Source organism: Perna viridis, chromosome 15 (assembly GCF_037379345.1).
Source record: "Perna viridis isolate PV_CMFRI_1.1 ecotype Kerala chromosome 15, ASM3737934v1, whole genome shotgun sequence".
Lineage (NCBI taxonomy): Eukaryota > Metazoa > Mollusca > Bivalvia > Mytilida > Mytilidae > Perna > Perna viridis.
In genome coordinates, this window is record NC_142459.1 from 13,523,154 (window position 1) to 13,537,039 (window position 13,886).

Genomic DNA, 13,886 nt, shown 5'->3' on the forward strand with positions numbered 1-13,886 from the left:
ACATCATATGGAACATGAAAGGACTATAATTACACCTACAAACAAAGAATTTGAAATGTGGATCCCCCCAGGAAAAAAAGGAATACAGACTTAGGGTTTAAACAATGATAATGATAGTGCTGTTTAAGTCTAGAAGCCAAACCGAGCTTACCTGATTTTGTCTTAGCCGCAGAGAACACTGATTGGAGTCGGATGCTATCGCGTTTTACGTTACTGAATAATATCAACGTGATAAAAAACATACTTTTTTTGTGTCAATTTCTGTCGTAATATCGTGTTCTCTACTTTTTTGTTCATGTAATCATCTCAAAAATGCAATAAGTGAATCATGTCAACGTGATTTAATCCACTTTTTCAGTCATTTTATGTCACACATGAACTTTAGAAACTGAATAACAGGTGGAATTGACAATATACAGTACACTCAAATTGTTTATCAACAAATATATACTAAATACTAACCTTATTCTTTACGTTTAAATTAGTTGTTCTTTATGACGGGTATACAGTGTATATTATGTACAGGCAGTTAAAACAATTGTTTAAGAAACATATACATCAAAGTAACCAAATTCCTTACGTTTGAATTAATAATTTTAAATAAAGTATATAAATCTTTTTTTTTTATTATATGCATGCAGTCAATTTATATATGTTCACAAATTGAGTCAGACTATTTTAATCATTTCTTGTTCTACGACAATTAGTCTTGTATTCATTTGTTCAACTTCTTATTAAAATCTTGGCACAGTTCACCACCTAATTCAAATAGACGTTAATTTAGTTCAACAAAGCCAAAAGCTTAATTCAGAAATAAGAAGATACAAATGAGAAAAGCTTACGAACTAAAAAAATCATTCAGAAGTAGTCTATAAAACATAGATATGGAATCGCTATATTTTTTCTTAGATAAATTTAAATAGAACAATTTCATGGTTAAGTCACATTTTCTTATATCTTATGTAACAATTGTTTCTCTGTCTAAGAGTACTTTTTGGCACAAACCGATATTTAAAAGGGCCTGTGGTAAAAAATCGATATTTTTCATCTGCTGCGAAGAAGTAAATTTCAAATTGCATAATCATAATCAGGTTACAATCTTATTCTTACATCATTTTGTAAACTTATTTTTGAAATTATATAAATGTATCAAAAATGAAAAAAATAGAAACACACACCAAGAAACACGAAAGTTACATGATGAATTACATGGCAACATCAGCAAATAAAAATCGTGACTGATATTACCAAGTGATCCGTGTTTAAGACTTGGGTATAAATAAGGCAGTGGTTCCATCCAGGTCATATTTCACTGGAAGTCTCCCCTTGTTTCTGTATTCTTTTTTCCAATCCACCTGAGATGAAGTTATCATTCATATTACTTCTTTTGGCAATGGTCTGTGTTGTTTGCTTAACAACTGTAGGTAAGTACCAATAAGTTCAAATAGCAAAAGTTATCTTAAAACTGTGTTGTATGTTTTCAAAGTATGGAATACTGTTTCGTTACATGAGCTCATCGTGTCAAATTGCATGTACTACGTTAATTCAATACGTACTTGTTTAAAAGAGACGGAATTTGTCTAAGGTCTGCTTAATTCTGAATCCTTGCAACTCGGACTCCGTCAAAAACTGGGAGCATTGACCAGGAGCATCGGTAGGGTAAGCGTCCTCTGCTTTTCTAGAAACACCCACCGAGTTGCTCATAAAAAGTCAAGTCCTGCTTAATTCAGAATCCTTGCCATATAATTATTGTATTGATTGTATAATTATTTCAATTGCATTTTTACTGAATAAAACATTTTGAAATTAATGAAATGTACAAAAAATTTCATTCTCTTTAATCGAACTTTTATCGAAATCAGAATTTGATGCTTACTTTAAAGTTATCATCGACTGCATGTGGAAACTGTATCACAAATTGAAAAAAAAAATCATCATAGCAAGAGGTACAAAAAGAAGATTATTTCGTTTTCAAGAATTAAATAATAATATAAATGATAATAATAATAATAATAATAAAATATGAAATATGCATTAAAACGAGCAGCCGAAAGTCAACTCCAATAAAGTGAAAGATTATATCATAGTTTCATTACTTCTTGGGATGAAATAAATAAACACAGAAATGGTAGGTAACCGTCTATATTTAACGGATAACCTGTTAAAAATAAGTGTCAATAAGTAACGTTCTCAACCGGTTCTTGGATTGATAACAATTGACCCATGCAATGAACGTGAATAACAAATCTAATGTTGTTCCGTTGAAGTTTAATATTCGCTGACTTCACTAGAATGTTTGATAATTTGAGTTATTTTTTTAAAGATTTGTAATTGTTTTTTTGTTTTTTGTTTTTTTTTTTTTTGTTTCTTGTTTTTTTGTTGTTTTTTTTTTTCGATTGGTCGAGATTGAATTGATCACTGACAACATTATGATTGTGATTTGTTGTGATTTTAAATGAAATTGTAGGTTTAAAATAGATAAATTAATTTGAAATAAAAAAATATTGACACGCCCCTATTCAGTTAAATTCAGGGCTTCTTTTTATATGTTTAAAGATATAAATATGTTTTTAAATTAATTCATAAGAATTGGCAATGATAAAAATTTTGTCAATTGAAAAATAACTAAATTTTCTATGTGTCTTATGCATATTTTGTTTATTGCACTCCGTGCAAAAAACAATATGCACATGGAAGTTTATGTTTTTTTATTATTGCCAATTCTTCATGAATCACCTCTACCATATACAATGTCTGTGGTCCTTTTCACAAAAAATCGTAAGTGTAAAATTAGTCATAAGTTATGACGTCATAGTAAAGAAAAGTATTGTGACGTCATAACTTACATTTTTTTTTAAGATTGTTTATATTTCTTTTTATGAAGTAAAAATCTTCCCTTAGTTGGTTATATTGATGACTTCGTCAGATAGTCAATAACCTTTGAACATTGTTTAATTTTGTAGACACCAGCAGTTATTATGGACATAGGGTATGTTTATAAACTTTATTTACATCGCAATCATTTTATTTGAGCAATCAATATACGATAGCAGGATATTAATAGATGATACATGGTCATTAACTATCGGGAACCTACAGTGCAGAATAAATGTAATAAACGCGTCGTTTAAAAATAAACTTGATTTAATAGATGATAAGAATTGCAGTAAAAAAAAACTATAAATTATATTGACTAGAAATGTAAAACAAATTCGGTACAAATCGGAAAAAAATCGACAAAACCTCGCGCTTAAACCGATCCCATGCCTCATCCATAAATCATTTTTTTTTAATAAAGTCAAAACACTGTTATTGCCTTTTTAGTGGATAAATCCTTAGACTCTTTAGTTGGTTTAGGGCCAATAAGTAATGTCTTAACTGGTTATTTGTATGGTATGTAAGAAATTGACACTAGTAACGAATTAATGGAAAACACTTTGTTTTAAAGCAGGTTTTCTATTATCCGTAAATTCAAAAGATGTGCGTTGATAGGAGGATTCATGAAAAATATGTGTCCATTCCCTTAACTGTGGGAATAAGATAAAACGAATATAAACAATGACCATTGTTTCATGACCTATTCAACACAATGTTTCATGATTTTTTGTCAATCAACCACTTTATTTTACTCTAGTTTTAGTGAATTAGAACATAATAGAAAAATAACCATCTGTTCGTTACTTATTTATAACAGAAAGGCTACTACGGAAAATCGAACAGATACGGGTACAAGAGATTCGCCAAAGGTGGTCGATATGGACATGGACATGGACATGGACATGGGCGCTACTATAAAGGCTTTAAAAAGGGTTATTACTTTGGAAAGTAATTCATAGTCCGTTGATAGAGATACAGCAACGACAAAAGTAAAATGTTGCCGATATCAACATATATACTATTTAATAAAATATATGTTTAATTAGGAGTTGTTATATATTTTAAATCGTTTGTCTTACTTTTTTTCTTGTCAATTATTTCTCACATAAATTTTCTTTCACAAAACTTTATTTATATAAAAAAAACATACACTCTTAATCATATATTTCGATGCTTGGTAGAACTATAATAAAACATTTTAACCGTATAAATTACTTTTTTGTTAAACTTAATTTTAACCGGTTTAAGTATATGTCATTATTTAAGTGAAATAAATATGAACGTTTAAGGAGGTATACCTAGGGTAAGGGACATAACTTCAATTTTACCAAAGCCTATCAAGCTTTCATATGAAACAGAATGAAATCACTCAAAGTTACTTTGATGCTTATTTGAAATTGATGCAAATTGCTGAAAAGAAACATTCCAATAAATTCCAGTAAAATATGGACGTTTAAGGAGCAAACTTTGTTTGTATCTCTTTCCGAACATTCGACACAAATTATAGCATATAAGGAAAGCATATTTTCTAATTACACTTACACAGATACGCATTGAAACTTCATACATGAAGAAATTTTAATAAAACAGTAACGAACATATTCATCAAATAGATAATGATGAATACTCATAACATGAAAGATGGTCGCTTCAAAATCCTGACAATTGGTAAAATGAACAAAATAACTGTCATTGCGAATGTGATTTCCGATTTATGAATAGTTTTGTTTCATTCCTGGTATTCAGTGCTACATGTATGAGTATGTAACGGTAAAGACATCTTAAATAAAAAAATATGCAGTGTATATTTACTACGACCAAAACCGGAGTAAACGAGATCAGTTAAGTATTATGAAAGATGAGATTTTAAAGAACAATCATCTTTTCTGATCAAGAAATCTCGTAAGTAAAAAAGTGAGGTAACAAGCGAAGTTTTTTTTTGTCTTTGCTCAGTTTGGCAATACGTGACACAAGCGTCGGCTAACAATAAAATATCTACACACTGCTACGCATGTTTCAACACAGCGCATAAAAAGAAACAAAACCAAACAAAACATGTACCTCATAGATTGATATGTTAAATGTTTTTCTTGCAATCAATTCAAAACATGATAAACGAAATGAAGATCTATTATGAAACTTATTTTTCTTTATCAGAATTTGATTTTGGATATACAAGGAAGTTATATTTAGAATAAAAATGAACTATTTATTACCATTGTGAATTCGTCCAATAATAGCTTATTATTAACAAATATTGTCAAAGGTGGAAAGTCAAAATAACAATTTAGAGACTTCTTTTATAGCTGATCTGATCAGAAAGAAAGAATATCGTTTGGCTAGATCCTTCAATCTCAGTTTCCGCTATATAGATGACTTATTATCTTTAAACAATCCTAATATCGGGGATTTGATACGTCGCATCTACCCAAAAGAATTTGAGATGAAGGATACTACAGACACTGTGAAGTCAGCCTCATATCTTGACCTTCACTTAAAAATCGATGGTAAAGGAAAACTATTGACCAAACTTTACGACAGACGTGATGACTTTTCATTCAGAATTGTCAACTTTCCTTTCATCTGTGGCAACATCCCTTCGGCTCCAGCGTATATAGTGTTCATATCACAACTCATACGTTATGCCAGAGCTTGCCGAAACTACGCAGACGTTTTGTATCGCGCTAGAAGTCTAACAAATAGGCTTCTGGAACAGGGTTATGTTGCTACAAAATTGAAGTCATCACTACAGAAGTTTTATGGTCGTTATCATGAACTCGTGGATCGTTATGATGTATCCATCAGCACCATGAAAACTGATTTATTCAACGGGTCATAGTTTTCCTTCCCTCGTTTGTGTACTTGACTTTTTATGAGCAACTTTGCCGGTTTTTCTAGAAAAGCAGAGGACGCTTACCCTACCGTAGCACCTGATCCATGCTCCCAGTTTTTATTGGAGTCCGAGTTGCTCATTTATTTTTGTTACTTTGTGTGTATGATTTTAGTTACTTTATGTTCTTTGTTGTGTATATATGTTTTCCATGTCTGGTCTTTGTCCCTGGATTACATTCTTTTGATTATCCTATGGCCTTGGTTCCCTTGATTACTCTTTCACAAACCTGCAAACAAACTTACAATATCTTACCAAAAATAAATGTTTAATACAATCATAATCGAGACAAAAAAGTCTAAAATATCTGAACAGAACAAAAATGATGAACAATTTGAACAAAACCGAATACATCTTGCATGTTTCAAACTAAAAGCAAAAGTCAATTAGTGGGAGAGGATGAGGATGCATCGTGCACCCCTCACTTAGCCACTTTATGATGATTATTAGGTTCCTTAATTTCATACATGTACTTCTCTTTACAAATCAATTTGTCGCGAAGGATTCTTTCTCAATATAATTATATCGATAAACCCTACTTAGTCAAACAGAAATTCACTCTGGACTGATTTTATGCCAAAAAGTAATCAAGAGAATTCAGATTATAGTGGTAATCAAAAGAATGCAATCCAGGGACAAAGACCAGACATGGAAAACAGACATACACAACAAAGAACATAAAGTAACCACAATCATACATACCAAAGAACAAAAAGCGAATGAGCAACTTGAACTCCACTAAAAACTGGGAGCAGTGACCAGGTGCACCGGTAGAGTAAGCGTCCTCTGCTTTTCTAGAAATAGCCGCCGAGGTGCTCATAAAAAGTCAAGTCGACAAAAGAGGAAAGGAAAACTATGAAACGTCGAAAAAGTCAGTTTTCATGGCGCAGATGCATGCATCGTAAGGGTCCACGAGTTCGTTCATGATGACGATCATAAAACTTTTGTAGTGATAACTTCTTGTAGCCACATAACCCTGCTTCATAAGCCTATTTGTTAGAATTCTAGCGTGATACAAAAGGTCTGCGTAGTCTCTGCAAGCATTGGTATAACGTATGATCTGTGACATGAACACTCCATACGCAGGTGCTGAAGGGATGTTGCCACAGATGAAAAGAAAGTAGACAATTCTGAATAAATAGTCATCACGTTTGCCTACATCTTAGTCAACAACAGTTACTCCGCTTCAGCTTACTTTTGGAAAACTCACCGGTACATGAAGGGGCTTGTCGTAAAATGTCAATATTTTTCAACTGTTGCAAAGAATTAATGTTCCATTTGCATATTTATAATCAGATTGTAATCTAAACCAGGCACAATTGTTAAAACTTGTTTTTGATATTATGTAATATTGTAAAAAAAACAACATTTTAAATGCCAAAACACAAATAGAAAACGAAACAAGAGAAGGAAACAATATAAAAAACATGGTAACCTCAGCAACTAAATCGAGTCTGAAAAAGTCATCCCTGTTTAAGACTTTGGTATAAATAAGGTTAAAGTTCACTCGAAGTCTTGTTTCTGTATTACTTTACACAATCCAGTTGAGATGAAGTTATCATTCATATCAAGGTACTTTCAGGAGAAATTCCAGAAAATATATGATAAAAATTACGGGTTCCTTTAAACCTTATTTATACCATGCAGATATCAAATTTGTCAATGAAAAAGTAATTGTAAAAAATGAAAATCACGCTACTGACGTCGTCTGTATTTAGAAACAAAGTAGGCACGTTTTTAGACACGTTGGCGAACTTCACATGTAATCAAAAACTCCAACCTGATAACCCCAACAGATATGTACTACCAATACATTAAACGAAGTGCCCTTCCATGCAATTTCAGAAAGTTCTCTGCCTACAATGATTAAGAGTAATTAAGGGAATCAATATTATAGCGGTAATAAAAAGAATGTAATCCAGGGACAAAGACAAGACATGGAAAACAGACACACACAACAAAGAACATAAAGTAACTAAAATCATACATACAAAGTAACAAAAGTAAATGAGCAACTCGGATTAGGATTAGGATTTATATTTTATTTTTAATAAATTCATGAAAGAAATTAAAAAAAATGGATTTCTCGGTATTCAATGCGCTCGGGAAATTTCATTTGTGGTTAATATTCGTAGGCATAACAGTTTTCTTATGAACAAAATATCAGAAATGTTAGAAACATAAAGGACGAAAACATCCATTGGGCAAATTACGCTGAATTTTTAGCTTTTCTGAATCATGTTGCCTGAATGTCGTCCCATCAAATTTTGCAAAGCACACAGATGATCAATTCCGAATATCAAATGTCGATATAGGACAAAGGTACGTATCCGGCAATATCACTATATGTTGTAAAAATCTGTAATAAAAGTTATATTAAACACGGATATAGAACTTATATTTTTTCAAGCAGAATTTTATGATGACATTCTTTAAAAAACAATAACACATTTTATTTCGATTTAATAAAGCAAGCCTATTCATCTTTTTGAGACGCAATTGACACACGTTAAAAAAGATAAATGGTATGAGTTATACAAAATGAATTCATGGTACAAATATTAATCATATTACTTGACAATTCAAGTAGACTAAAGAAGTACCAATGTTCCAATATGCGTAGCACACTGTAGATAACATTTTGCTGGCCGACGCTTGTGTCAAGGATCGTTTAAGTGAGCAGCTATGTCATTTTCAATATAAGCTAATTCTGTACATGTTTAAATGTCTTCACCAGACATAGACCCCAAAATAACATACGGAGATTTAAGGTTCGAAAAATTGGCTTTCGAGACAGCTCAGAAACTGTCAAAACTCCTACGTTACGACAAACGTGATGCCTCTTCATTCAGAGTTGTCAACTTTCCTTTCATCTTTGGCAACATTACTTCGGATCCTGCGTATGGAGTGTTCATATCACAACGTTATGCCAGAGCTTGACTTTTTGTATCGCGCTAAAACTCTAATAAATAGGCTTCTGGAAAAGGGTTATGTTGCTACAAGATTGAAGTCATCACTACAGAAGTTTTATGGTCGTCATCATGAACTCGTGGATCGTTATTGTGTATCCATCAGCACCATGAAAGCTGATTTATTCAACGGGTCATAGTTTTCCTTTCCTCATTTGTTCACCCCGAACTTGACTTTTTATAAGCAACTCGGCGAGTGTTTCTAGAAAAGCAGAGGACCCTTACCCTATCGGTGCACCTGGTCCATGCTCCCAGTTTTTAGTGGAGTCCGAGTTGCTTATTTACTTTTGTTACTTTGTATGTATGACTTTAGTTACTTTTTGTTCTTTGTTGTGTATGTCTGTTTTCCATGTCTTGTCTTTGTCCCTGGATTGTATTCTTTTGGTTGCCGCTGTGGCATTGGTTCCCTTGATTGTAGTGGTTGGCACATGTCATTTTGTTTTTTAAATTCATCATTTGATATCACAAACACATCATTTTTCTAAGTTGGTTTTCGATGAACTGCAACGATTGAAGAAAAATAAATTACATAGAAAGAATTAACATTTATTAACAAATGAAAGAGTTTTCTTTAATTAGAACAAAAATTGGTTGCCCTGTTAGGAAACTTTAAAATGCCATCCATTATCGATATAAAACAATCTTTATACCATTCGATAATCATATTTCATAAACATTACATTGGAACAAAACGTTCAGAAGAATAAAATCAAACCTGTGACATCCATATCATAACATCTGCCTGAATTTTTCATGGACTGTCATTTGATAACTCACCTTTTTTATTTCAACTATTTAATTTTAGGAATCGTCAGGTTTTCGGTGTTTTATTTACTTTCGTGGTACCATCGAACAGCTAAGACAGTGAGCTGCCTGATGTTGCCTATATATGTAAATTTTCTGTGGACAAAATAGGTTGAAATATAAATAAAAGATAATTTTGGTTCTTTGCTCGACGAATTATAAAAGTGGTCAAATAATGCAAAAATGCTACAGTTTATTTACTGGCGATAAAAATATATTCGTAAATGTGAAGTATTAGGAAAAACTGATTTGTTCAAAGTGCTATAGTTTTCCTTTCCTCTTTCGTCTTCCCTGGACTTAACATTTATTGAGCAACTTGGCGGGTTTTTCTAGAAAAGCAGAGGTCGCTTACCATACAGGTGTACCTGGTCTATGCTCTGAGTGTTTAGTGGTGTCCGAGTTGCTCATTTGCCTTGTAATTCTATATGTTTTATTTCAGTTACTTTATGTTCTTTGTTGTGTATGTCTGTTTTCCATGTCTGGTCATTGTCCCTGGATTACATTCTTTTGATTTCCGCTGTAATCTTGAATCATTTGACTATTTTACTGTACTTCTATATCTAACCATGACTATATAAGGACATCTGTTTCTGATATTTGTTGTTTTCCTGAACATAAAACAGATACTGGTCATTTAATGTTATATTATCATGTTCAATTTTTTTTTCATGTTATCAATTCAAAATGAAATAAATGAACTTTTAGTCGAGATCTGCTACAACATACATGAACTTTAGAAACTGAACAGCAGCTGGATTTAACAATATAATGTCCGCTTAAATTAATGATAAAAATACATATATTTCATACTAACCCATTTTTAATTTAACTTTTATTTATAAAGAATATACAACCTATTATTATATACAGGCAGTAAATTCATACACAAATCGAGTTTGCCTCTTATAAACAATACTAACTCCACAATGATTATGTGAATTCTTATTAAAATCTAATTATCATTGTATCACATTGAAGTTAATTTAATTCAAAAAGTGTTACAACCGTCGTTTTAGACTTCTGATAAACCTTCATTTGTCAGAAGAAAAAAAAACAAAGAAAACTTGATAATTAAATATTTCTTTTCGGAAGTAGTCTATAATACGCGGGTATGAAATTATTAAAATATTAATCTGAAATAAAACAAAAAGTAATGTATATAGAGCAAATTCACGGGAACATCACATTTGCTTTTATCATATGCAATAACTGTTAAACTGTTACAACGTAACGTAAAACACTTACTTGGAAGGGCCTGTAGTAAAACATCAATATTTTGCTTTCATCTGCTTCGAAGAATTAAAGTTCGAATTGCATAATCATATTCAGGTTACAATCTATACCTGACGCAATTTTTCTAACTGTTTTTTTATTTTATGTTTTACAATATAAAAAGAAGATTTAAAATGTCAGTACACAAATAGAAACACAAACAAAAGATAGAAACATTGTAAGTAACATGGGAACATTAGTAAATAAATCGTGACTGAATTATGTCTTGTGATCCGTGTGGAGACTTTGGTATAAATATGACAGTGATTTCAACCAGGTTATACTGCACCCAGTCTTTTTCTCTTTCTGCATTCAATTATACAAACCAGTTGCTATGAAAGTATCATTCATATTGCTTCTGTTGGCCATGGTCTGTGTTGTTTGCTTAACAACTGTAGGTAAGTACCAATAAGTTACTATGTCTTTATCCTTAGCAATATTATTTCATTACACGGGTACTTTTTAAATCTCGTATAATAATAGTCATGATATCATGATAAAGGCAAAAAATAATATATATGTAATGCACATGTCGAAACATTTTTCTCAAATCTACATTTGAACAAGTTTAAAATGAAATTGGCTCCATATTAAGATTCACTGCATGTAGAGATTTAGATGAAAATAAAAAAAATCATCAATACATGTACGACCAAAAATAAGTCTTCATCCCTTTTCTAAATATTGATGAAAAATAAAACAAAAATAGAAAAATAAAAAATAAACAAAAAACAAACATAATTTGAAACATGAAATGTAGATTTAAATACGCAGCTCAAACACAAGTCCACTATCGTGAAAACCTGGATCTTGGTTCAACTCGTGTTATGAATTACTTGTCCTAATGTTAAAAAATAGGTTAGTCAAGTAACTATCAGTATTTAAGGGATTATTTCTTTTAAATATTAAGGTGACTAAGAGTAAACAAGTAACGTCTCAACCGGTTCTTGGTACTATAAAATTACTTTAATTCGTGGATACCAAGTTTCATGGATCAAGGAAGAAACACAAATTCGTGGATTCTTGAATTTGTGGTTTTTAAAATTTTCAGTATAAACATCAAGAGGAATCTACTATTCGTTGGGACTAAATTTCGTGTTTTGGTCTAGAGACGAAGACCGCCAAAATTGGAACCCCACGATCAATTGTACTTTCATAGTATGATAGCAATTGACACCTGTAGTGAACGTAATAACACAACTGATGGTGTCCCTTTGAAGTTACTAATATTCGCTGGTTTAAGGAGGTTAGCCTATGATATGGAAACCAACTTTTGACATCAGTGATATGTTTGTCTTATTTTCAATTTCACAAAACCCTATCAAGCTTTCATTTGAAACAATAAAATCAGTCCAAGTTACTTCCATTCTTACATGAGAAAAGCAAAAGAATGTAATCCAGGGACAAAAACCTGATATGAAAAACAGAAGGAATATTATAAATAACGTCTGAACGATATTTTGTCTTGTAGAGACCAGCAGTTCGCACGGCCACAAGGTAAGTTAAGTAACTAAAATAATTAAACGAATAAGTTGTTTAGAATATTAAGGCGATTTAGAAGCAATATGTAACTTTTATATTGGTTTATGGAATCAAGACATGTAACGAACGAATGGAACATGTTCTATTTGTCATTCAGGTTATCTAATACCAGCAAAAAGAATCATAGAAAATATACGTCACTTCTCTCAAGATGTTTAAGAATACAATAAAACAGATATAAAAGAAGACTTTTGTTTTATGATCAACTCTAATTTTTATAGGTATCAGGCGAATATTTACTGTTTTAAAAGAAATAGAAAACAAATAGAATAACAAACATCTGTACTTTACTTGTTTATTACAGAAAGGGAACTATGGAAAATCGTACAGATATAAAAGATACAGGTACAAGAGATCCGCCAAAGGAGGTCGATATGGACACGGATATGGGCGATACTATAAGGGCTTTAAAAAGGGTTATTACTATAGAAAGTAATTCATAGTCTGTTGATAGAGATACAGCAAAAGTAAAATGTTACCGATATTAACATATATCCTATCTAATAAAAGATATATTTAATTAAGTGTTGTTATATAGTTTAACTCATTTTCCTTCATCCCGTTATTCTAGTGTCAATGATTTCTATTGTCTATTATTACTTTCACTGAAAGAGTAATCAAAGAAACCAATGTTATAGCAGTAATCTAAAGAATGTAATCCATGAACAAAGATCAGACATGAAAAACGGACATACACAACAAAGAACATACAGTAACTAGAATCGTGCATACAAACTAACAAAAGCAAATGAGCAACTAACACTCCACTAAAAACTGGGAGCATGGACCAGGTGCACCTGTAGGGAAAGGATCCTCTGAAAATTAATACTTAACAAATAAACACGTATACTCTAAATATTGAAATTGATGCTTGGCATGACTTGTCCGCATGAAGAAATGATTTTTGAAACTTTTAAAATTCCCCCATATTTCAAAGACAAATCCATACCAATTATTTCATATTCCTATACTTCACCCATCGCATCCAATATTTTCAATTAAAAAAGGCTATTGCAGAACCTTGAGGTTGAGGACTTCAAGGCTAAACTGCAAAACCTCTCCATTCAAATATAGTCCTTCTGGTCACGTCGTTACTGGAAATTTAACCATTATCGAAAACGAATCTCTGCGTAAAATCCTTTCTAAAGGTCCCAAGTATCGTGAACCATGCTCCATAAATTGGAATTATAACTTTAAAGTTCTTATGGATGCCGTCGAAGACTATGCAAGAAAATGGATAAAACGAGAACAAGAAGACATTGATTCTCTGTCAGAGTGGTTAAAGGCCGTGAGGTCTTTAATTTTGAAATAAATGAAAGTTTTAAGTAGGTCAATGAGTGCTAAGGCTACATCAGTTTTCAAAGACCCCGATGTAGCAAAAACATTGTCTACTATACATGACAAATATGTTGTCGTACCAGCAGACAAAGCCCAAAACAACATTATTTTTTGCTGGAAAACGTTTTATATCCAATGTTTATTATCAGAGGTAGACATAGAAAATAATAGCAGTGATAAGACCTACACTGCTA

The 13,886-nt window shown here is 31.7% G+C and overlaps 2 long non-coding RNA genes across 2 annotated transcripts; both read left to right on the forward strand.

Annotated features, from left to right (window-relative positions):
- The first annotated feature begins 1,296 nt into the window (after positions 1 to 1,296).
- LOC148597018 (uncharacterized) lies at positions 1,297 to 3,922 on the forward strand. Its single transcript, XR_015919179.1, has 3 exons — positions 1,297 to 1,424; positions 2,964 to 2,989; positions 3,695 to 3,922. It is a non-coding gene; the product is annotated as an uncharacterized LOC148597018 (long non-coding RNA).
- Positions 3,923 to 11,081: 7,159 nt separating this feature from the next.
- Positions 11,082 to 12,878, forward strand: LOC148597019 (uncharacterized). The gene is made up of 3 exons (XR_015919151.1): positions 11,082 to 11,210; positions 12,284 to 12,309; positions 12,659 to 12,878. It is a non-coding gene; the product is annotated as an uncharacterized LOC148597019 (long non-coding RNA).
- Positions 12,879 to 13,886: the final 1,008 nt, after the last annotated feature.